Source organism: Ambystoma mexicanum, chromosome 2q, assembly GCF_040938575.1.
Source record: "Ambystoma mexicanum isolate Mex_15411 chromosome 2q, UKY_AmexF1_1, whole genome shotgun sequence".
NCBI lineage: Eukaryota > Metazoa > Chordata > Amphibia > Caudata > Ambystomatidae > Ambystoma > Ambystoma mexicanum.
Window position 1 is genome coordinate 566,074,043 of NC_090924.1, and position 23,323 is coordinate 566,097,365.

The window sequence follows — 23,323 nt, forward strand, 5'->3', positions numbered from 1 at the left end:
AACCTGGCTTAATGAAACTGAATTCTGCCTGACAACTACCCCCGACAGGAGTTGAAACTGGATCAACAGCCACTCTTCCCAGGCCTAGCTGCATCTTGCTGCCCCTTGCCAAAAGGTCCTGTAGCACCTCTCTGATTAGATTAGGGGTGGAGCACCTGGGAACTGGAAGGGACCGAACAATGCAACTTCCTTGACTCAGGCAAATGTTATATTGGGGGCGTCGTAAAATAGCTTCCTCTTGGGAGAAACTGGGGGGCAGTTGTGCCTCTGCTAGCAGCTGAGCTTGGGGGAAGTGGATAAACCAGTTATTCCACCATGTGATGTGGGAAGCCACACCCCTTTTTGACCAGAGCATAATTTTAAAAAGATAGATAACTCATAGTGCGGACTTGTCAGAATTATATAAGTAATATCATTATTTTTGTGATTTTTCTGTGAACATTTTAAGAAGCGTTAGGACCCTGTGGTGTATTCTGGGGGGTTGCTAGCGGAAAATAGGGTCTTACTGCAAATATCTGCATGTTAAAAATCTGACACTTCATCAATTAATGTCCATACTCCTTGCGCACATGTGTGTAATTTTGGGTAAATGTCCGATATTGCAAAACCAGTTAAAAAGCGCAAAATGTTGTCATTTTTTAATGCAAGCCCCCAGGAAGATCAGAGGCGGACAAGCATGGACCATAAGGAATATATAATGTGTACATGTAATTTCAACAAATTGTGTATCTGGGAAAGATGTATTTGAATCAAATATAGATTTGTGGGCAAACTGACCAGGGGAGGATCTCCAGAACCTGTAGCAGGAATTAACTCCAGAATTTGTAGCAGAGAGGCCTGAATCCAACAGCTGAATCCTCTTCAGCAGGCCTCAAAACGAACCAAACTATTCAACAGCCGGGCGAGCTGGTTGAAGTTTTGCCGAGAATTTTTGCAAGAACCTGTAGCAGTACCCAGAAAGCAGTGTTACATCCAGAATCCAGAGAGGCTCGACCAGCAGAGCAGAGCTGACCCAGATCGCTGTGAGCAGAACCGGTGCCTGATTGACCCGCAGAGCAGACAGAACCACAGCCGGACGTGTTGACCAGATCCGTGACGAGGCCTAGTTCAAATTTATATTGTGAGTACCTAGCAGAACTGTGCAGAACCAATCTCTTAGTTAAAATAATCTAATCCAAACTATTTTAACCTAAGTAGAACTGCCTCCTAGAAATCGTGTCATCTGTCATTTTTAAAGCTGCACAACTGTCAATTCTACAGCTGCAAGCTGTCACCTGTCATTTTGAGTTTACTTTAAATCCGAAAAACGACTTTTATTTAATCGTCCGTATCTCTGGAACCGTTTGGGCTAGGAACGAAATTTAACTTCATCCGAAAGCTTAGAATCCAGGCTTTCCAACGAACCTAGAACCGACTTCCTTCTCCCTAGGAGACACGCACTCGCGAAATTTACTGCGATTTGCGATTTGGCCCGATTTCATCATTTGCAGAAATCAGCAGCTTTTTGCTTCTCTTTGCTAAAATTTGTTTGCAATCTGCTAATCATTCATAGAGTATTGTTAAAGTTAGCCTGAACTAATAGCCATCACCTATCCTGAACCTCTAGAGGGAATTAAAAGCAATTTTAGCGCATTTTCACTTCCTTGCAAACCACATTAAAGGAATTCGCCTGTGTTTAAAACTCATCCCTGTTTTCTCTAAGCTTGCTGGGAGAACTGGAACTGTGTATTGCATTATAAAGTGTGATTTGTTGGGATTTTTGAAGACTGTGTGCTCTCCTTCCATTTCTTGTATTGCATAGGGGGGGAGTGAATTGTCAAAGAAAAAGTGATTATATTACCTTTTGCTAAAATCATAATAATTTATTTCTGTACTGCATTTTATTCCACCTTGCGTTTCCTTGAACCATATAAAGCATTCTTTCCCACCTTATTCTTCTGTTCCTATTCATAACTTACCTCTTGCGGACTACTGCTCATATTCTGAAGTGTGATATCAGTTATCAATTGATTTATAAAGTGTGATAGATATATATTGTTGAATTGTCTAAATAAACCTTTTAATTTGCAAAACAAACCTACTTCTTGGCTCAGTGGGGTCAGGGGGATTCTAAGAGGGGGGTGTTATACTAGGGTTGTCATCCAGAGTACTGAACTGGATATAAAAATACGTCAATAAGGGTTTTCCTCAGCATCCCACACTAGGCATTGACTTAGCTGTAGTGTTGATTGAATATCGCTTACAAAAGTGGGGGCTCGGAGCCGGGATATTCTGGGTTAGATTTACCACTTGTGCAGATTAATACAGTGTGCCAACTGACCAGATACACATATCCGGTTATATCACCACGCTGTTTTACAATGTAAAAGCATCCCTCAAAGGAACGCTCTAAGGAAACGGTCTGTTTTGCAAAATAAAATACAAACTTCTGTAAGTCAGGAAGGAACTCAAATTCCAGAATGATGACCTTGGTAGATATGAAAATAGCCAGAGAGCACTTCTTACATAAGCTATTTGTGAGAAGTGAGTGGACTCATCAGGACCAAACGGTCTGGTTGCAGGCAATCTCGCAACAGGTCACTGAAACAGGGTCAGATATATGGGGAAATCAGGGTCCCCTACATGTGGCCCTGAGTGAACTATATATGGCCCCTAAAGCCAAAGATGAACATAATAAGATTGCCAGGATAGCGGCATATTTGTATCTATATATGGGAGCCATGCAGGACAAATGTGCTGAAGGCCAAGATCTGGCAAATAGGCAACAGATGGTGTTAGAGAAGGGCCAATCTGATCTGGACTCTTCTGAGCAGAGGCTGCTCAGGAGCCAGGAGTCAGAAAAGGACAGCAGACAGTACATCACTAAAATAAAGGAGGATATGGATGTGCTGCAACAGGAAAAGGCGGACCAGGATACCAGATTTCTGGCCTTGCAGAAGGAGTACCAAGAAGGTTTGGACTCCCTACTGCAGAGCCAGAAAAAGCTGGAGCAACAATTAGATTTCAATAGGGCATGTGCCGAGCAGATAGTCACCCTGCAAAGCCACCTAGATAGGGAGAAGGCAGAGAGCAATAAACTGATTTTGAAAGACCTGGATACCCAGGCAGAGTTTGACCAGGAGCGCCAGAAAGCTGGTGCCTTCCAAAGGCAAAGGGACGACCTGGTGGCACAGATGCAGGCTCTTAGTGAGGAAAGGGATACCTTAGGCCAGGAAGTCTGCCACTTAAAAAGGAAAATGGAAGAAAATCACCTGGCCCTCCAGGGACTGGATGACCTCCAAAAAGAACACCAGAACTTGTTAGAGCACACCAGGAGGGTGGAGGATGCTCTGGCAAGAAAGGAGCAGGCCAATAGGGACACAGCTCAGGAGGTAACCCTCCTGCAGCAGAGACTGGCCCAGTACTCCAGGAAAAATCAGGAGGCGCAGAGAGAAAATGACGCTCTCCGTCAGCACAATGATAGGCTCCAGCAACAGGTAGCGATGCAGGAGAGACTGATAGAGTCTAGTAAGGCCTTAACTGAGGAACTGAAAGCGCAGGCTCTTGCATTGCAACAGGGAGCAGGGGCTGATAGAGACGAGGTGCGCTGGGAAAGGGAAACGCCTGAGCATAACCTCAGGAGCCCTGGTACCAGAGGCCTTCATCTCTCCCAGGCCCTGGACTGTGCCACCCCCATGTCCCCTCGCGCACATGAGCCCAGGGCCACGGAGATGGCAGATTACTATCCAGCTAGAAGTATGAGGCCCATAGGCCAGTACCTCCCAGGAATGGATGGGCGGGCATCCGGGTATGGGCACCCAAGCACAGTGCAATTTAGTGGGGAACCCCAGGAGAGTAGGCCCATTAAGGGCATCCTGAAAACCTCTGCCCAGTTAGGTCAGGGGGGGTACCCATCAAATCCTGGCAGCAAGGAGGGGTCTGAAGACTCCTCTGAGCATTACAGGACACAGGAGACCAGGTCCCCACATTCTGCCAGCCATTCCCAGGCTCGCAGAATCCGTGAAAACCTGGAAGATCAGACGGGCACCTCTGGGAGCAGCGCTTCTGAGTCGGAGGATGAATGGACCAGGGTTACCCGAACCAAAAAGGCCAATAAGGCAAAAAGAGCCTTGCTTAAGGACCCATTGAAACAAATAAAGGCAATAAGGAGTGTCATCACGCCTTATCATAAGAACGCCAAGTATTCTGTTTGGGAACACTTGGAGCTCTATGAGCAAATGATGGAGACTTTCCATTTGAAGGACAGCCAAAGCTGTATTCAATATGTAAAGTGGACCTTCTCACCAGAATACTCCAGTTTCTTTGCGGGGCTGGAGGCTCAAAACCATTCAAGGTGGTCCACATACAGGGCGGCCATCTTGAAACATTTTTCTGTGCACAGAAATCCTCAAGAGGCTCGCAAGGCAGCCTACAATTTGCAATGTGGGGAGGATCAGGCCCCACAAGAGTTTGTGCAAGAATTAAAGCGTGCTTTTGCGCAGACCACCAGAAGGGTGCGCACGGATAGCAGAGAATTTATCAATACGTTTTTCCATGCCTTACCCAAATACATAATGACCCAGCTCGTGAGAGATTTTCATGAGAAAAGATCTTTAGACTGGGTCATTGAACAGGCTACCCGGATCTATGAGGTGCAGAAGCCCATTGAAAATAGAAATAATGCGCCGAAAACCCCCAAAACCAACAGCACCCCTGCTGCTGCCAAGGTGGCAGAGGTAAAGGTTGCCCCTGTTTTAGATTTGGAGATGGGGGGGCCTAAAAACCTGCCTGCACCAAATAATTCACAGCCCAGAAGGCCCTCGGTACAGTCACAGACAGGGAGTTGAGGAGGTAGTCCCACAAATGGGGTCCCCTGCCCCCCTGACTATATATGTCCCCACTACAAGGGAAACCGACCAATCCTGGGTTATGTGTGGACTCCTCCAGCCCAAGGGGGGGGGATCCAGACAAGCACCTGACCCGGGGAACTTCCCTCCTAACTTCCCGCAGGAGGGCAGAAATTCACCAAATCCTGGGCAGAACTTTTTCCCCAGGTATCCACCCAATTTCCAGCCCCAAAATCATCCATCCTTCTTTCCCCAATTCCCTGAGCCCAGACAACCTAATCCGGGAGAGGGGAGGCCAAGGGTGGAGGGGTACCAAAATCTTCCCAACCAGGGGTACTACCAGAGAAGGGATAGCTACCCTTCCCGGGATCAGCCCAGGGGAGAAAATAGAGCCCCATATCAGCCTGAGCGGGTTTCACAACTTGAGCGCCAGGTCCAAAATATGGCACGAGATCTGGGTCACATACTGAGGGCTCAACAGAACCCTCAGATGAGCATGCCACCGCAGAATGCCCCAAACTCTGGACCTGGTGCTCTAGAACAATGACGGGGGCAGCACCCTGATAACCCACCGGTTCCCAGGGAGGAGGCACAAGGGGTAGGGGGGTGTAAAGCCTTGGAGGAAGCTTCCTTCCCAACTTGTAAACAGCCCCTGGAAAACCAGGAACCGGAAACAAAATCTCCTGCCCCTGAAAGCCTGCCTCCCAAGGAGCAGAGGGGGGGTAGGAGAAACAAAGGACCCAAACAGACCCACTTTGTGGAGGAGGTACAGGTCTTCCAATTTGAGGGAGAGGGATCCTCAGAAGATCCTGGGAAAAGGATCTTCTCCTTCAGAGATGGGGGAACTCCTCCCAAGGAAAAATGGGTCCCAAGGGATTCCAATCCAGACTGGGGAGATGTGGAGACTGAGCTACCGCCGCCCATTATCTCATCCCAGAACCGACAATACCAAAATCCCAAGGGTCAAACCCATCCTGATGACTGCCTCCAAAAAGGGCGGGGCGTCCCAGAACCGGAACCAGGGGAACCCACAATGGCTCTGATCTCCAGTTGCCAACTTTTTCTTTCAGATTCCCAAGGCTCTCCACAGAATTCTGCCCAAATCTCTTCGCTAGCAATGTCCAAAACCAGAAAGTTAGCCCACCAGTTGTCCAAAAATGTGCATTATCTGTGGCCCCTTGAGGAGAAGGAGGGAAGATACTATGCCCCGGTAAAAGTAAAGGGGCAGGGTACAATTTTGGCACTGGTGGACACTGGATCCCAAACTACCCTTCTGTCCAAAAGGGCCTTTGAGGAACTAAATGCAGGAAGGGGGGAGAATTACCGTATTCCTCTCACCTCTCTTCCTGGACAACTGCAGAACTTTGACGGGAAGGAAATTCCCATTGAGGGGACTGCAGACTTGGACATTAAAATTGGGAGACACAAGGTGAAAGACCCGGTCATAGTAGTGACTCCAGAGGGCACCCCTTGTTTACTAGGGAATGACCTCCTGAGAAGGTTGTCACCCCTAATAGATTGTGTAAACAAGGTCCTCTGTACCCAGACTGGCCGACCAATAAAATTAAAACAGTGTCAACCATGTTAGTTTAAACGGCACCTGCCACATGGTTGAACAAAAATCTGACCAAGTAGAATTTCACTTCCAGAACAACCAAACTCCAGACGTGACAGTAATAGCAGTAGGACAACAGACTGGTTTTGGGGGGTCCTCTCTATTTCTGAAAATCAACCTTCCTTCCAGTTTAAGGTGGAAACACCCTGAAATTCTTTACTAATCCACAATCAGAAACTCCCACTCCTATAGTCCAGAAAGATGTGAAATCAGCTCAGAGCCTGGCTGATATTCAGCAAATTGGAGAGCAATTGTTCATCCCTGTTCAGTTAAATGATGGGAAGGACTCTGTTCTCGCTCGAGTGTGTGTGAACAACGGTAAGAGCTTCATCAGCGAAGCCATGTTCCGCCAACTCCCAAAAGATCCAGCCATTCCCACATTCAAACTGATAGACAAATGGGAAATGGACCTGGAAGCACCTAATTCCAAACATCTCCTGCCAAGCAGGTGTATGCTCAAAATCTCCATTGGCAACAAGAGCATAGTCCATAATTGTTGGGTCGTGCGAGACGTCACTGCCGCCTTTTACTTAGGCAGTGACATTCTCAATCGCTTTGCCATTAGTTTGGACCTAATAAACTTCAAAGCTTGGTCCCGATTGGCGGATAATCCCATGGGTTTTGATGATCCAGAAAAAGCATTTAGGTCAGCTCAATTGCTACCTTATGCAGTTGAAATTCAGATCAAAGAGGAAGTCACCATCCCAGAAAGGACCCGACAATTCTCCCTGGAAGTGAAAGTTAAAAGAGGACAAAAATTGAAAAACCCTGATGCTTATATCCATCTAAATGCTTCTCTCCAACAGCAAGGGTTAGGGGTAAACCCAACACCATTAGTCAACATAGAACATGACACCATTCCAATAGAGGTGGATAACAGCGACTTAAAGAGTATTACTCTAGCCGCAGGCACCATTATTGGAATGGCGATTGATGACCGACATTTCTCCATTGATTTAGGAAATGAACTGTTAGGACCAATCCCCAAGGACTGTTTTGACAGTGACAGTGAGGACAATACAGCACCAGACAGGATTTTCACCCGGCATGGGGGGAACTTCCTTGTGTACACTTCTTGCCCTTATGGTAAGGAAGATGTGACTTGTGACTTCAGGAGGGATGAGGTGATTTTCCAGGTCCATGAGGGCTGCCTTTCCCACCTGAAGCCTCGAGTCCAAATCAGCACTCTGACCAGGGACTTCTCCACCCAGCTGGAGGAGGCCGCTGAGATAGCCAAACCAGAAGTCTTTCCAGGCTTCAGGCAGATGGTGGAAGAGAGAGTCAACCTAGCTGATGCCTGTGTGACTCTGGAACAGAAGCGAAAGTTGAAACATGTTTTCTTGGATTTCCAAGATCTCTTTGCGGTAGACTCATATGACTGTGGTCGCACCGACATCCACACCACAACAATTCCCACGGACCCTGGAATGACTCCAGTGTTTGTGAAGCAATATCGCTTGCCTCTCGCATCCATGGAGTCCCTTACTGAAATAATTAAGAACCTTGAGTCCCGGGGAATAATCCGTCCAGTCCACAGCACTTTTAATAATCCGGTGCTGGGAATATTGAAGCCAAATGGCCAGTTGAGACTCTGCGCCGACCTTAGGGAGCTCAACAAACGGGTCCATACTTCCCGATAGCCTCTGCCCTACATTGACCAAGGGCTGGCCCAGATTCAGGGGTCACAGGTATTCACAGCAATAGACCTGACCAATGGATACTGGACCGTGCCTGTCAGTAGGGAGGACCAATACAAACTGGCTTTTACCTTTGGGGGACGGCAGTACACATGGACCCGGACTCCCTTCGGATACCTCAACTCCGGCAATGAATTCAACATTTTCCTACATAAGGCCATGCCCGACCAGGGTGCGAGGTGTAACCTGGTTTATGTAGATGATGTCATCATCAAAAGTTAATCTGTGGAGGAACAGATAGCGGAGATCCGTTATGTTCTGACACAGTTGAGGGCCGCCGGAGCAAAACTTTCCTTTCAGAAAGCACAGTGGTGTAGAACCCGTGGTAATTTCTTGGGGAATGAGATTACTCCTCAGGGTCTCTGTCCCCAAGAAAAGAAAGTGGAAGCACTTCAGAAACTGAAAGACCCCACAACTCTGCGGGAACTAAGGAGCCTCCTTGGACTGACTAATTACAGCAGAAAGTTCATTGAAGGCTACGCAGAGATCACTAGAACCCTGATTCATCTCTTGAAGGGGGGGTCAAGTGGGAATGGGGTCCAGAACAATCCGAGGCAGTAAGACAACTCAAAAGAAGCCTCTCACAAGCGCCTTGCCTAGCTTAGCCTGTCAGAATCAAGGGGTTCTTCCTGGAGACAGGGTTCTCTAATATGTGCTTGACGGCAGTATTATACCAAAAGCATGACAAGGTCAATAAATTAATCTCCTATGCGAGCAAAACTTTATCCTCTGTGGAGGAAAAATTCAACGATTGTGAGAAGGCACTCCTGGCAAAGGTGTGGGCATTGAAGAATTACCGCCCGTTTATCCAGGGGGAACACATCATAGTGGAGACTCCACACCAGCCACTGCAATATCTCCAAAGTGACAGAATCCGGCCCGGAAATGTGAGTAATTCCCGAATTACTTCCTGAATTCTGTCAATGCAAGGCTTTCCTGTGGAGGTCAGATATTCCCAAAACAAGAAGAGTCCCCTCGCGCAAGGTCTGGCTGACTTGCATGATTGTGCCAGAGAAAACTGTCTCGAGGACGAAAGTCTAAAAATCAAGGACAACACGGAGGCATACCTTAATTTCCCACACAAAGTATTTGAAGAAGACAAGTGTGAGGGAATGCCCACTGAACTGGTGGCCGGCGTAGGGAATGCATGGGTGAATGAGTCCCCAGAACCCTCCGCTGGATACAAAATTGGTCCCCGAAGTAGTCAGGTGGCAGAATTGATGGCTGTGCATCAGGCCATCCTCCCTGCTGTCCAACATCAACTCCATGAACTGGTCATAATCACAGATTCGGATTATGTACGGAACGGGTTCATGGAGCACCTAGTTAATTGGAAAACCAGAGGCATGTTATGTGCTAATAACAAACCCTTGAAACATGGGAAGTTAATCCAAAACATTGATGATCTGGTCACATCGAATGGGATGACCATCTACTGGAAAAAGATCAAGGGTCATTCCAAAGTAGAGGGACCAGACAAAACTGAAAATGACTTAGCTGATCAGCTGGCCAAAACCGGGGTCATCCAAGGGGATCTAATAGAAATTGAGTCCCTGTTGGGGGAAATCCAGGTCACTGCTATCACTAGGTCCCAGACAAATGCTCACAGTGATCTTTCAACTGCACAATGGAGTAAGGAGACCCCTGATGCTGATTTAATTACAGCTCAGAAGGGGGATCCAATTATTGGTAAGTTTTACCAACACATTGAGGACCCTGAGAACTTTCCCCTGACGGATACCGATTACATTGGGAAAGAGGACCTAAGAGAGTTGATGAAATGTCCATAAATGTTCCGAATCCAAGACGGTTTGCTGGTAAGGAAATCCAAAGCTGGCCACGATCAGTGGGTGGTTCCTACCTCATTCCGAAGCCTGATGTTAAGTCACGCCCATGATGCGGCCACCGCTGGTCATAGGGGGTTTCACACAACACTGGAAATCTTAAGAGAGGTTGCATACTGGCCACACATGGGGCAGGACCGTGACCAATACTTGAAGGGGTGTCTTGTGTGTGCACAATTTCAGCCATCTTCCCTCACACACCGTGCGCCTCTCCAAAAGAGGGGGATGACACTGCCATGGTCAGATTTGCAAATCGACTTTGTAAGCCCTGTGATTCGCTCCGCTAGGGGAAATAAGTACATTTTGACTGTCACATGCTTGTTTAACAAGTGTGTGAAATGTCTCCCAGCCCCAAATTGCAAAGCAGAAACTGCAGCTGCCCTGATGATTAACCACATCTTTTTCCGTTTTGGTCTACCTCAAAGGATTGAGTCAGACAGGGGTAGCCACTTCACCAGTGAAGTAATGACAAAGATGTGGGAGATACTGGGGGTTAAAAGGAAGCTACACATTGCTTACATGCCTGCTTCTTCTGGAGCAGTAGAACGCTACAACTGGACAATTGTGAGCATCTTAAAAAAGTTTGTGGCAGATTCTGGGCCAAGTTGGGATATCCGATTACCTCTGGTCCTAATGGCCATCAGATCTACCCCTTCATCTGCAACCAAAATGTCACCATTTGAGTTGATGACCGGACGCAAGATGGTGCTTCCCCAGCATTTGCTCTACAGGACCCAAGAGCAGACACTGATAAATGCCTCCACAACTCATGAGTATGTGGAGAATTTAAGGAAACACCTTCAACATGCTTTTGCCTATGCTCAGCGGAATCTAGAAAGATCAGCCGAGAGCATTAAGACCCACTATTATTTAAAAATGACCCGAAAGGAATATAAGGTGGGTGATCAGGTCTATCTATACAATTTCCAAAGGAACCAGGCCAAACAGCGAAAATTCTTACCTACATGGAAGGGACCGTTTGAAACTATAGACAAGATCTCCCCTGTTGCCTATAAGATCTGCATCCCCAAAGGCAGTCTGGCGGAAGGGGAAGACAAGTGGGTACATATAAATCAGCTAAAGTGTTGCCATCCCAGGCACACTCTGCAACAACTGGAGGAATCCACTGGAATCCCAGAGGGGGCCGCTCCAGAGTAATTCAGTTCCAACCCTAAAATATTCCACATATAGCATATAAAATTCTGTGATCCTTGTATATATATATATGTTCTTGTCTCCCAATTTAAAAAAGAAAATGTATATGTTCATATCTTCTGATTTATAAAATGTATATGTTCGCCACACTTTTAATAGTGGTGAAGAAATGTCTACTAATAGGTATTGCCGCTTTGCTTTATCATCCTAGGAGAGATGAAACCATGGAGACTGACCAAGGAGAACGACCGGGGACCGGGAGCAGAGACAGAGGGGCCCGGGGTACCGCCCAATCCTCCCATCAGGACCAGCAAGGAGAACTGATTGATCGACTGGAGGGAGGAAAAGATGCTGAACTGTGCCATCCATGGAATTGGAAGAAGAGGAGGCGAACATCCCAGATCTTGCGAGTTCCATCAGTGAAAGGACAGAATGGCCATCGCAAGAGGGGGGCGTGTGGGATGTTTTTACCCATGCATCCAAGCCCTACCATAAAACTGTGCAGTACTGGCATGGAAAACATCATGATGGCCAGAACTCCCCAGAGAGTGCACAGGGAAAACATGAAGAATAGGCTGCCACCCATTTTTGCCTATGTTGTGAGCACAGGAGGGCACTGCCTAAAACCACCATTGGGCTACACACACAGTAGCCTGAAACCATTGGGAATGGCAATGATGATTGCCAAAAAGCAACTCAGAACTGTGGGGAATTCATCTTCTTAATCCCAAAAATGGTTGCATTACCAGTACTCACCACTATCAGAAAGCCGGCGTTTTAAAACCACCAGACGTTTGTGTAAAACTGAACAAATGAAACAAAACCAGACCAAGGAAAGACTTGCTAAGAGGTGGATACAATGTAAAACTATATTCTGAAATGACTTGAAGGAAGTAATTATTTAATGTATAGGTAAAAATTGTCAGTTTGATTTGAATGTAGAAAACTGGGAACAAAAAGTGACATTTAGCTGAAACCTGGCTTAATGAAACTGAATTCTGCCTGACAACTACCCCCGACAGTAGTTGAAACTGGATCAACAGCCACTCTTCCCAGGCCTAGCTGCATCCTGCTGCCCCTTGCCAAAGAACCTGTAGCACCTCTCTGATTAGATTAGGGGTGGAGCACCTGGGAACTGGAAGGGACCGAACAATGCAACTTCCTTGACTCAGGCAAATGTTATATTGGGGGCGTCGTAAAATAGCTTCCTCTTGGGAGAAACTGGGGGGCAGCTGTGCCTCTGCTAGCAGCTGAGCTTGGGGGAAGTGGATAAACCAGTTATTCCACCATGTGATGTGGGAAGCCACACCCCTTTTTGACCAGAGCATAATTTTAAAAAGATAGATAACTCATAGTGCGGACTTGTCAGAATTATATAAGTAATATCATTATTTTTGTGATTTTTCTGTGAACATTTTAAGAGGCGTTAGGACCCTGTGGTGTATTCTGGGGGGTTGCTAGCGGAAAATAGGGTCTTACCCCAAATGTCTGCATGTTAAAAATCAATCACTTCATCAATTAATGTCCATACTCCTTGCGCACATGTGTGTAATTTTGGGTAAATGTCCGATATTGCAAAACCAGTTAAAAAGCGCAAAATGTTGTCATTTTTGAATGCAAGCCCCCAGGAAGATCAGAGGCGGACAAGCATGGACCATAAGGAATATATAATGTGTACATGTAATTTCAACAAATTGTGTATCTGGGAAAGATGTATTTGAATCAAATATAGGTTTGTGGGCAAACTGACCAGGGGAGGATCCTCTGACCCATAAACAGACCTCATCATGATGACAATCCATTTCCTTCCCCCAATCACGGGAGAGGGGAGAATTGGGCCAATGACAAGTAGAGAGGGGCAGGCTTACCTAGGCCCAGGCACACACCCATTTTCAAAACACATAAAAAGAGACTGCTGGGACAGGTATAGACATTAAATTCCATTTGCTGCGGAGCATGCTGACCGACGACTTCACATCCAGACATCCAGACTTCAAATCCATCAATCTCCAGAACCTGTAGCAGAAATTAACTCCAGAATTTGTAGCAGAGAGGCCTGAATCCACCAGCTGAATCCACTTCAGCAGGCCTCAAAACTAACCAAACTATTCAAAAGCCGGGCGAGCTGTTTGAAGTTTTACCGAGAATTTTTGCAAGAACCTGTAGCAGTACCCAGAAAGCAGTGTTACATCCAGAATCCAGAGAGGCTGGACCAGCAGAGCAGAGCTGACCCAGATCGCTGTGAGCAGAACCGGTGCCTGATTGACCCGCCGAGCAGACAGAACCGCAGCCGGACGTGTTGATCAGATCCGTGACGAGGCCTGGATCAAATTTATATTGTGAGTACCTAGCAGAACTGTGCAGAACCAATCTCTTAGTTAAAATAATCTAATCCAAACTATTTTAACCTAAGTAGAACTGCCTCCTAGAAATCGTGTCATCTGTCATTTTTAAAGCTGCACAACTGTCACCTGTCAATTCTGCAGCTGCAAGCAGGGACAAAACAAAAGGAAAAGATAAAAGAAACTGGTGACATACCATATAAAGGTAATATTGGCCTATGGGGCAAGTGCTTCAGCCAGAGAGGAGAACTGTAAAAATATATAAAATTACAAATCCACTCCATTAAGAACACACATCTGGCAATGACTATGACGTTTAAAAAGTATACATGCACTGCACAAAACTCATTGCAGGCAGATAGCTGCACCACAATAAGAAAGCACAACTCACGTATGTGCATATTAATGGCAGTGACTCCACATCCCAGCATGCTTTTTAAGAGTTAAGAGCACAAACCGAGGTATGGGGCTGCACTTCAAACATATGCTCTATACAGAACTGCAGATCTCCCGAATGCATCACATTACTTACTCGTCAAACTGCTTGATAATCATATGCTCTGGGTACTCTTTTTCACAGGTGTGGTAGTAGATTGCAGACAGTGTTATAGAAATCCAGAGAGTGTGGATCTGCCAAACAGTGTACCCAAAATCATAAGGATTCTTCTGCCTTGCACTCATTGTTGGAGAATGGGCCTAGACATTGCTGTGGGAGCAATAACATGCACAGCTCTAATATGATAACAATGACATTCATTAAAATACTACTGTATGGTTGGGCCGACAAGGCAAATCTAAAAAGGGGTCACATGATACAGAGGAAGGGCAACCAGGTCCGTGAGAATGAATGCATTGGCTGGATCATTGCTTGATAGAGACCATATGAAGATCAACATTTTATGTCTGGTGCCAACATTAAAGGTCATCTTTCTCCCCGAATTTGAAGCCAACTCAAATAATTTGTTAGCAATTGTTCACAACACACTGCCAAGGCCCATGGAGTACTCCTTGGGGTGTTCCTGGCTGTAAGGCACCCTGGTATGTGCACCTGAATACTCGGTCTGCCCGTGGTGAAAAGTAGCAGACTCGGGCAGGAAATAAACTAGTACAGAAAAGTAGTACTGCTACTGGTGGTGGCTCAACCTGATTCTGTCATTGAATAAAGCAAGACGTATTTGTTATGTCAGGGACCCTTTGTCAATTTCCCTGATGGAATGTATCCCAAAGTAAGTGTCCCATAAAAAGTGTCCAGGAAGAAAACCCACAAACACACAAGGGGCTGTGGATGAAAATATATTGTATTAAAGCAAAAATGTAACTTTCTTGTAGACACTTACATATATAAACAAAATTTAGAATTACATACCAAAGCATATAATAATAGTGCTTTAAACGAAACAACATTAGACATATTATCTTCCTAAAGTTAGTGTGATTTGAAGAGTGGTGAAAAACACAGTATACAACTTAAAAATGAATGTTTCGAAGAGAATCAAAAACATAACATAGAACATAAATAAAGCAAATAGATATTTTGGATGTGTAAATGAAGTAACATATATACATTTATCGACAGCTTGTGTTCTTTGAAACTGGCCGAGATTCGCAGTACCTGGTGCATACATTAATCTACCTTGCACCCTTGTTTTAAAAGTTTTTTGGGGTACCTAGGTGGTTACAGCAGTCTTAGATCTGCCTGTTTTAGTGGATTATATCAAGAAAGGCTGGTCTCAATAGCTGGATGCCAACGTTGCAGGGGGTAGGTTGGTGGTAACCCCACCAGATGTGTGTAAATCACATATACAATATTAGTCACTGAACCTCAGAGAGTAGGTTTGTTATTCCCCCTTGCTTGTAAATGATGTTTCGGCGGCAATAGCGTCCATCATGTAGCCAAGTCGAAGGACGTGGTAGCCACCTTCTTCAGGGCGATTGAGCGGCCCCTATAGCAGAGAAACCAAGAGAGAGAAAGAAAGGAATAAATCTACTGTCCTCTTGATAGAATTGTGTTTCCTTACTGGACCTTTCTGGGCGAATTAGTGAGGAAAGTATTATTCAAACGTTAAGAGAGTTAATTAAATAATGGACAATAGTTCATAAAGGGGGGGGCTCGTGAGAACACAGGGTAGAAAGCATCCATGCTACTATCTCTGGTAACCTGTGGTGGGCGTATTAAATAGATGTCTCACCACAGTTACCTTGTAAGGGCACTCTTTATAGGGCAGGCTTCCCGGACTGGACTCTGCAGTTCACAGGACTGTTTGCTGGTTTACAAAAAGGGGACAATCTCGTCCACCCTAGGCTGAGGTGCGCAAATCCCGCTCCGGAATTAAGTGGAGAAACTCTATGGAGAAACAAAAAAATGACATAGTTGGAAATGTGTGCCTGAATCTCTGTATCGGAGTTCATGCATCACGGCAACCGGGACTTGGTGTTTGTTGCCTGCAAGGACTGTAGACATTGCAGCATGGGAACACTGGGTTGAGAACCAGTGGTGGGCTGGTATTGTTCCCATTATAAATTTGAAAAGAGTATGTTTTTAGGACAAGACCGGGACTCGGCTTATGTCCGTGTTCCAGCGAGGGTACAACGCCATGTGTGTCTAATGAAGAGGAGACAAGAAAAGTGCCATGAGAAAATACTGTGTGGCAACTCTCTTTTCTCCGTACAAAAACTCCACTAGAGAGTGATAATAATGAGGACTATATGTCGGGAGTCTTACTCACTTTGAGAGGGGTCGTTTAAAACCTATTTTCTCTTATTTACCTTTTGTCTGTCTCCGCCGGGTGTGTGGCTCTCTTTCGTGGGGCCCGTCTGTGGTCCTCTCTCCCAAACGAAACGGAGTGTGACCTGCGAGCGGAGCCTGTTGTCTGGAACCGTGCATTGGGTGTCAGCGGTGCTTACGATCTGCTTCTGTAGTAAGACATGCCCGAAGGAGAAGGAGGGTGTGTGTCCCTCAGCCAGTCAGGATGCTAAAAATTCTGCATTCCGATTGGCTGTGAAATATGTCACCCGGAAGCAGAGGATGCTGACGGTGCAAGTTGTCCATCGTGCTTGCATCCCTCTGGATGTTTATTCCTCCTTGGCCCACGGATGTTTGTATGGTGTGGTAAGGGGATAGTGTCCAATGTTGTTCCTGGTAATCGAGCGTGCCCCAAAGGGGTGTGTGTCGTGTGTCCTCCAATCATGATCCTGGATACATCAGGTCATGATTGGTTGATTTGGTGCAGCCTCGGGGCTCGGTCTGTGAAGTAAAGGCCCCAGGGTTTAAAGTGTGCACGCCCTTCGTACCTGCAGCGAGGTTACTCGCATACACGCGCCCCCCGTACTTGCACTGAATCTACCCTGTGTCAGCCGGTAGGGAGAAAGTGTTCCAATTTAGTATGCAAGAACAAAGGTGAATCTCTGGTTCCTGGATTAGAGGAGGAGAGCCGTCTGGCTATGGGGGTCTGGGTCTCTTTCAGTTTGAATAGTCTGCATAGCTCACAATCACTCGATCCCTCATAAAGGCGGCAAGTGCCTGGTATGGACAGTTCTTTGCCACCCACGAAAAGGCCCTGCCCTGGCCAAAATATGTTCCAAAGTTCATTTCTATCAAAACAACTCCCTCTCCAAAGGCTCCTAACACAAACGGAAGCTACCATTTTCATTTCACAGGGATGAAAGAGGTCACATTTTACATTTCCTGTCTCAGCTTTCCGTCCCACAAATAAGTGACAATTAAATGCTATGTTATGTTATGCAATATTTATATTGCGCCTGTCGCCACCGTAGGGGTCTTACAGCGCCTAGTCTTGTCTGATGTTAGCACATTGTGACCCCACAAGGGTGTTGCTAGTCCCGAGCCTGTGGAAATTAAAGAGTAGGGTTAGGAGAGGAGTTGATGGGAGAAGGTAAAGTTGGTGATGGACGTGATAGGAAAGAGGCAGTGGACAATACAACAAACAGATGTGAAGGGAAAGTGCAAATAGAAGGGGTAGAAGGATATGATTGTGATAGTCGGGAAGTGTGTGTCATAACTAAGGTTAGTTATCAATATTCATGAGAGAAGGAGTCAAGGAACGTGCAACTCAGTTTCAAGCAGAGCTTCACTGTGAAGGCAGAATCTAGATCTGACAAAGCATGATGATGTTGGTGATTGGCTACATAATGGACTTGTGAGGTGCTCAGGCAGGCCCTTGTAGTGTGAAGGCTTTCCAGGTCGTTTGTATGAAACAACCCCTGTATCATGGAAGGGTACTTGATTCGCCAAGCTAGATGACAGAGGTGTCAGCGCCAAGTGTTGGACGGTTATAGATGTATGCAAGGGGGAAACATGAGGAGAGTGGAGATGGGGTAGAGGAGACCTGATTGACCTCAGTCCAGTCATGTTAATTTCTCTAGGCTATGCATTAGCTCTAATTCACAGCAGGGTTTGCTGACTATGAGACTAAATAGACAGAAGTCATGTATTTAAATGTTTAAATTGTGATAGGGTAGGAAAACGTAGCTGCCAATATTAGTGGGTGGCATGGTGTAGGATGTAAGATATGTAGCATCCATAGGGATGCACCTGTACAGCAGACGGGATGATACCTAATGTTTAGTGCATCGTTGGGTACTCAGCTGAGGAGCTAGAGAGGGCAGGTGCCTATCCCAGGCATAACAATGTGCACTCATCACCTGATATTCGCTAGTGACATCCGAATCCCAGATAGCAAGAAATGGTGCATCACGTGGACAACCGTGGGGGGAGGAGTCAACCCCTCATGCCTGTCCATTAGCTTGCAAACCGAAATCTCCTCCCCCCTGTCTTGCGTGTATCAGGACTTTGGGATGGTTAGTGGTCTGTACTTCCTACATTTATTTGAGAGATAATATTGATTACCTCTGACCCTTGAGAGGGCTAAAAATAAGGGATTTTCACATTGAAATGACCCCTTATCTGCCCGTGTAGCTCTATTAAGTGCAGCCATACTGTTACCAAACGTCAAATGACTTTGTTCCTATTTGGTGCCAGGGTGCAGACTTTAGAGGTAAGGGGAACGTGGAGGATCTGGGATAATGTCCTGACATGGGTGGAAAGCAAGGAACAAGTCTTACAGGTTTTCCGATTTTGTGGGCAGTAAATCCAAAAGGGAAGGGAAGTGCTTATTTTCAACCAAGTGAGGGTAGCCTGACTAGAGGGGATTAGAATAGGGTCGGGAGCTGGGCGTGCAGGCAGTCCAGAGACGTCGAATGATCATGCGGGTGGCAGAGTACATATGGGAAAGGCCTACCATCAGTGCAAGAGCCAGACAGATGAGGACGGGACTGTGAGAGAAGCAATCCAGTGGTAGCAATACAATTGCACAAAATGTGCCCATAGCAATGGTTATGCCAATGAACCATTGCTAAAACATAGATACCCAAGTAAATGTTGTCCTTCTACAGAAAAGTGCTTTAAGAACCTAATTATTTGCTAAACCCATTTTGGGCCAGATGGACCAGGCATGCTGGCTGCCAGGTAGGCTGTGTTCAAGGAGCTGTCCCTCGAGGTGGTGAACAATTTGAGTCTGCAAGGACTTGCAGGGAAAAGGGCCTTGCAGCAAGAAACAGCCTCTCCAGACGACATTCTTGAGGTCTGTCTTGAGGTCTGTCAATGTGCAGTGGCACCTCCTGACTTTGGAGCACATGATGACAGCTGACCCTGGGCGATTTACAGGCTGCCCATGTCTTGCACCACCGTTGCCACCAGAAGATTGTAGTGCACCCAGACATTGTAAACAGGGAAGGGCACAGTTCTGGGGTCAAGACACCAAGAAGGTTGGGGGAAAACAAGCACCTGCCAGGAGTAGGACAGCATGCCTCTGGAACTGGAAAGTCTGACTTAGGCGGGACCAGAACGTGGGAGACAGACATGCAGAGATGCAGGCCAGAGTCCTGAGGCAGAGATACGAAAAGGCGGGGATCTTTGGGAAATCCACACATCTATAACTGCTCCAGGGACATGTCTGTGTGTTTGCTTCCATAGCAACTTTCAAGTACTTTCACCTCATTCTCCAGCAATGGCTACAATTGACACAATCGTTCAATATTCATCTGACAACAATTTGAGGGAAGGTCTGCAGTGTTGATCAATGAAGTAAAACGTTGAAAATGGGCTCTCGCTGACATGTCCAACAGAGATCATACTTACTAAAGACAGCAGAGGTCTGGTGCGGCGTACAACCCTGTGAAAAGGAGCATCGTCAGGAAAACACCTGTAAGGAAGGCGAACTATTCGGCTGTGGACCATCTCAGCTGAGTATTTCTATCCTCGCAGCAAATGAAGATTCAACCATGGGTATTTGAGGAAATATGTACAAGATTTGGGGCTCGGAGCGTGGACTTGTTTCCATGTCAGGAGAATATGCTGGTTCTTTAATTCAACCAATTGCTTTATCGAGGGGACGCAAGCTCACTATATCGCCCACACGGAAAATGACTAACTATCCCTCTGGTTCTTTCTTTCTCCCTAGGTAGTGCTGGTGTGCCTCTTGTCCGGGTAAAGGGATAGAGGAGAAGTTATCCCTAATATCTCAATCTAGCTTCTAAGACTCTTAAATTGCAGTTGAAATAGATTATACCCTATCCGTCAAAATGCTTAGGTGCAACATGCCTAAAAAGCTTTCACCCATCACATCAAGGCTAATGACACTGTGGGAGGTACGGTATTATTTTATGACTCCCTCTTATGTGTCTACTAAAACAAAGAAGTACCTGTGACATGATAAAAAAGTAGTAATTCATATTTGGCATCCACTAGGTATATAGATGTCCAAAGAGTTCAAAGGATTCGATTTATTTATGCCCGCTTTCTTCAGGACCCCTTATTTTCAAATATAATGAGGTGTTGCTGGAGATTTCTATCAGTATCAGTAGGGTAAAATATGTTCTATTTATTTTCGCCATTTTGCGTCACAAATGTGTTTTTCTTCTTTGTCTATCGGTTGCTACCCTGAGGTTTCAATTGGTGAGCACTTGGGCAGCCTCTATTAATGACCTGCTATCATTGCCCGGTTCGTGATTGGACTCAAATATTCTTTTTGTAGGACTCTTAACTGTGGTGAAATTTGCTTCCTTCATACCAGTATCCCGCTCTCACGGCAAGTGGGGTCGGCATCCTGGGGCATTTGGGTTTCCAGTGCGTGGTCCACTGTTTTGGAGCAATGGATGAGTGTTTAAGCTCCTTTAGACCTCCTATGTGTTTTTCTAGGAGAATATGCTGGACACATCCTTCTGCACCAAATTCCTGTACCAATGGGCATGGAAACTGTATGTCATGTCGCTGAGTTGTCCAATATCCATCCTATGTGACATTCCTCTTTTTTCTAGACCCAGGGTATTAACGAAGATCTAGGATTACATGGCACTAGTAATCTTGGTGGTCTATGCTGGCTGAGGAGAATATGGCTTCTTATGTTAATGGTCATGGTGGTGGCTCCAAGGTGGCTTAAAAAAGGCAATATTTTTGTTGGAGTTGTTTGGGGGTGAGCTAAATGCTCTGCACTGTAGGATCAGGGCCTCTCAGCGTAGTGCAGAAAATCGTCTTTGAGCCTTACATTTTATGACCATCATTTGTAAAATGTCATCTCAGAGAGTTGGGAATGTAATTCTTCCATGTTCAGATGTGATGCAGTTCCAGCAAGATAGTTCTTCAGAAGGATTTGCAAACTCCATTCATACGGCACATCCGGCAGCCATGAAAGCTTTTTGGGATTCTTGGGATGGCAATATGCAGGTGATGGTGGGGGGGCTGCCTCATGGTTTCTTGATTTATCGGCCTGTCCCACAATCTGTGATTTCTCTTTGAGACTTACCCTTGGTACTTCAGAGTTTTCAGTCCCATCGAGCAAAGCCTGTGGACTTCATCAATTTGAAGCTGTTGACTCAAATGATGGTCTTCTTGCTGGCAATTGCTTCTGTCCATAGGCTAAGTGTACCAAGATTACTTGTGAAGCCTCTGTTCTTGACTGTCCTATCATAGGCGTTGGCCCTCTAGTGTGGCTTCCAAGAGTGCAATCAGGGTTTTATCACTCAAAGGTCAGCATTGAGCAAGCTTTCTTTCCTTCCTATCCAGAAGAATAATTGGAGCCCCAGTTCTCACCTACGCAGTTGATAAATGCTCCATTTAGAAAGTCAGACAATCTCGTTATCACTTTTGGTCCTGTAGGGACAGGAACTATGATATTGGGGATCTATGTCAGTTGGTGGTTTCAATCAACCTTTGCTTTGTCTACAAAGTGGCGGGGTCCCCATCCTATCAACGACTCAAGGTTGTCCCACAATAGGAATGGCAACTTTTTGGGTGGACTCTCAGGGTGTTCTCTTGCATGACATGTGTATGGCACCACCTGGTCAGACCATAATCGTTTCATACGATTGAGGTCGTAGATAGCTATTTATATTTTGGGGTGCATATACATGACACACTTAAATGGGCTGTCTATTAAGATGAAACAGTGTGTAAACTCTCAGGATATAAGAAAGCCTGGAACATATTTGGTATTTGCAGTGGTGGTACTACTCTGCGACCTTTGATTGAGGCTAATCACACTAAAATTCGGCCTATGGTTATCACTGAATAATGTGTGCTTCCTCAAGAAGTTGGAATGTACTAACTGGAAAGGGGTCACAAACGACTCCCCTTTCCCTCTTTGCAGGACAGTATGTCCAGCTCCCCAAATAGCACTGATGCGCAATATTCCGCCATCATCAGGAAAAGGCAACTTCCCCACAATTCAACGTGGAATATAGGAGTGTAGACCAGACCCAGACCCAGTGCCCTTGTGTGGCATCAGCTGAACCCTCCGTGATTTCTGTAGTTGAGTCACATCAATAGCTATTACAAATTCATTCAACCCTGCAAAAACTCATACATGTGTCTATGTCTCATTTGGCTTCCATCACGAGTGCAGAGTCTGAGACTTCTTTGCCTGGAAATTGAATCTGCACACCACTCAGCCATAGAGTTGGCTACAGCAGGCACGTCAACCAACTGGCTTATTTTAGAGGACACTCTGGAAGACTGTGGTATCAGGGCAATGCTATATTTCCAAAAGGTTCCTCCTCCCTGACCCATTCCGCTTCAAGATGTCATTATCCCTAGTGTATGCTGTGCATGCCATCTGCTTCTAAAAATAAATGGCATTGATGGGCCGCTGAAGTACAAGCCTCTAGGACACACACACACATCTGAGCAAGGAGAGTATAAACAAGATGAGCTATTTTTGAGATGCAGCTGCTTTGCGGCTGATGTATTGTGTGTGGTGAGGGAGTGGATAAGGAGATTTGTACCTGCATTCTGGAGTCCACTTCAACTCTTCATGGGGCACGTACCCCCTCTTTCTGGGCACTTCATTTTACCAGTACCTCCACACTAATCTTTACACCCAGACATGGCCATAAACCAGTTTTTATTATTATTATTTCAGTGCTTGGTTCACACACTCACCTGAAGTCTTGTCCCTCCACAGCAGGCGACCTCCCTGTCACGCTATCTCCACTGGAAACTGGCCTGAGGGCCACCTTGTCTGGGCTGCTGTGCCCATCCCAGCCCAATGCACTGCTGTCATAACCGAAGGTCTTGCATACTCATATAGAAGCGTGATGCACACGTGTAGCCATTTGTTTCCAGGTCAGCTCGGATTCAGAGAGAATGCACTAATGCACTATGAGGTCCAGGCCAGCCAGACCAACCACTCAGCAACTAGAGCGGCCAGTAGAGGAGTGCGCTGGGGTGTAAAGAAAGCCTGCAACTCTGCTCCTTACTCGGGGAGACCACCACCTCTGACTCACGGACCACAATGTGCAACGTTAACACTCTAAAGAGCACACATCACCC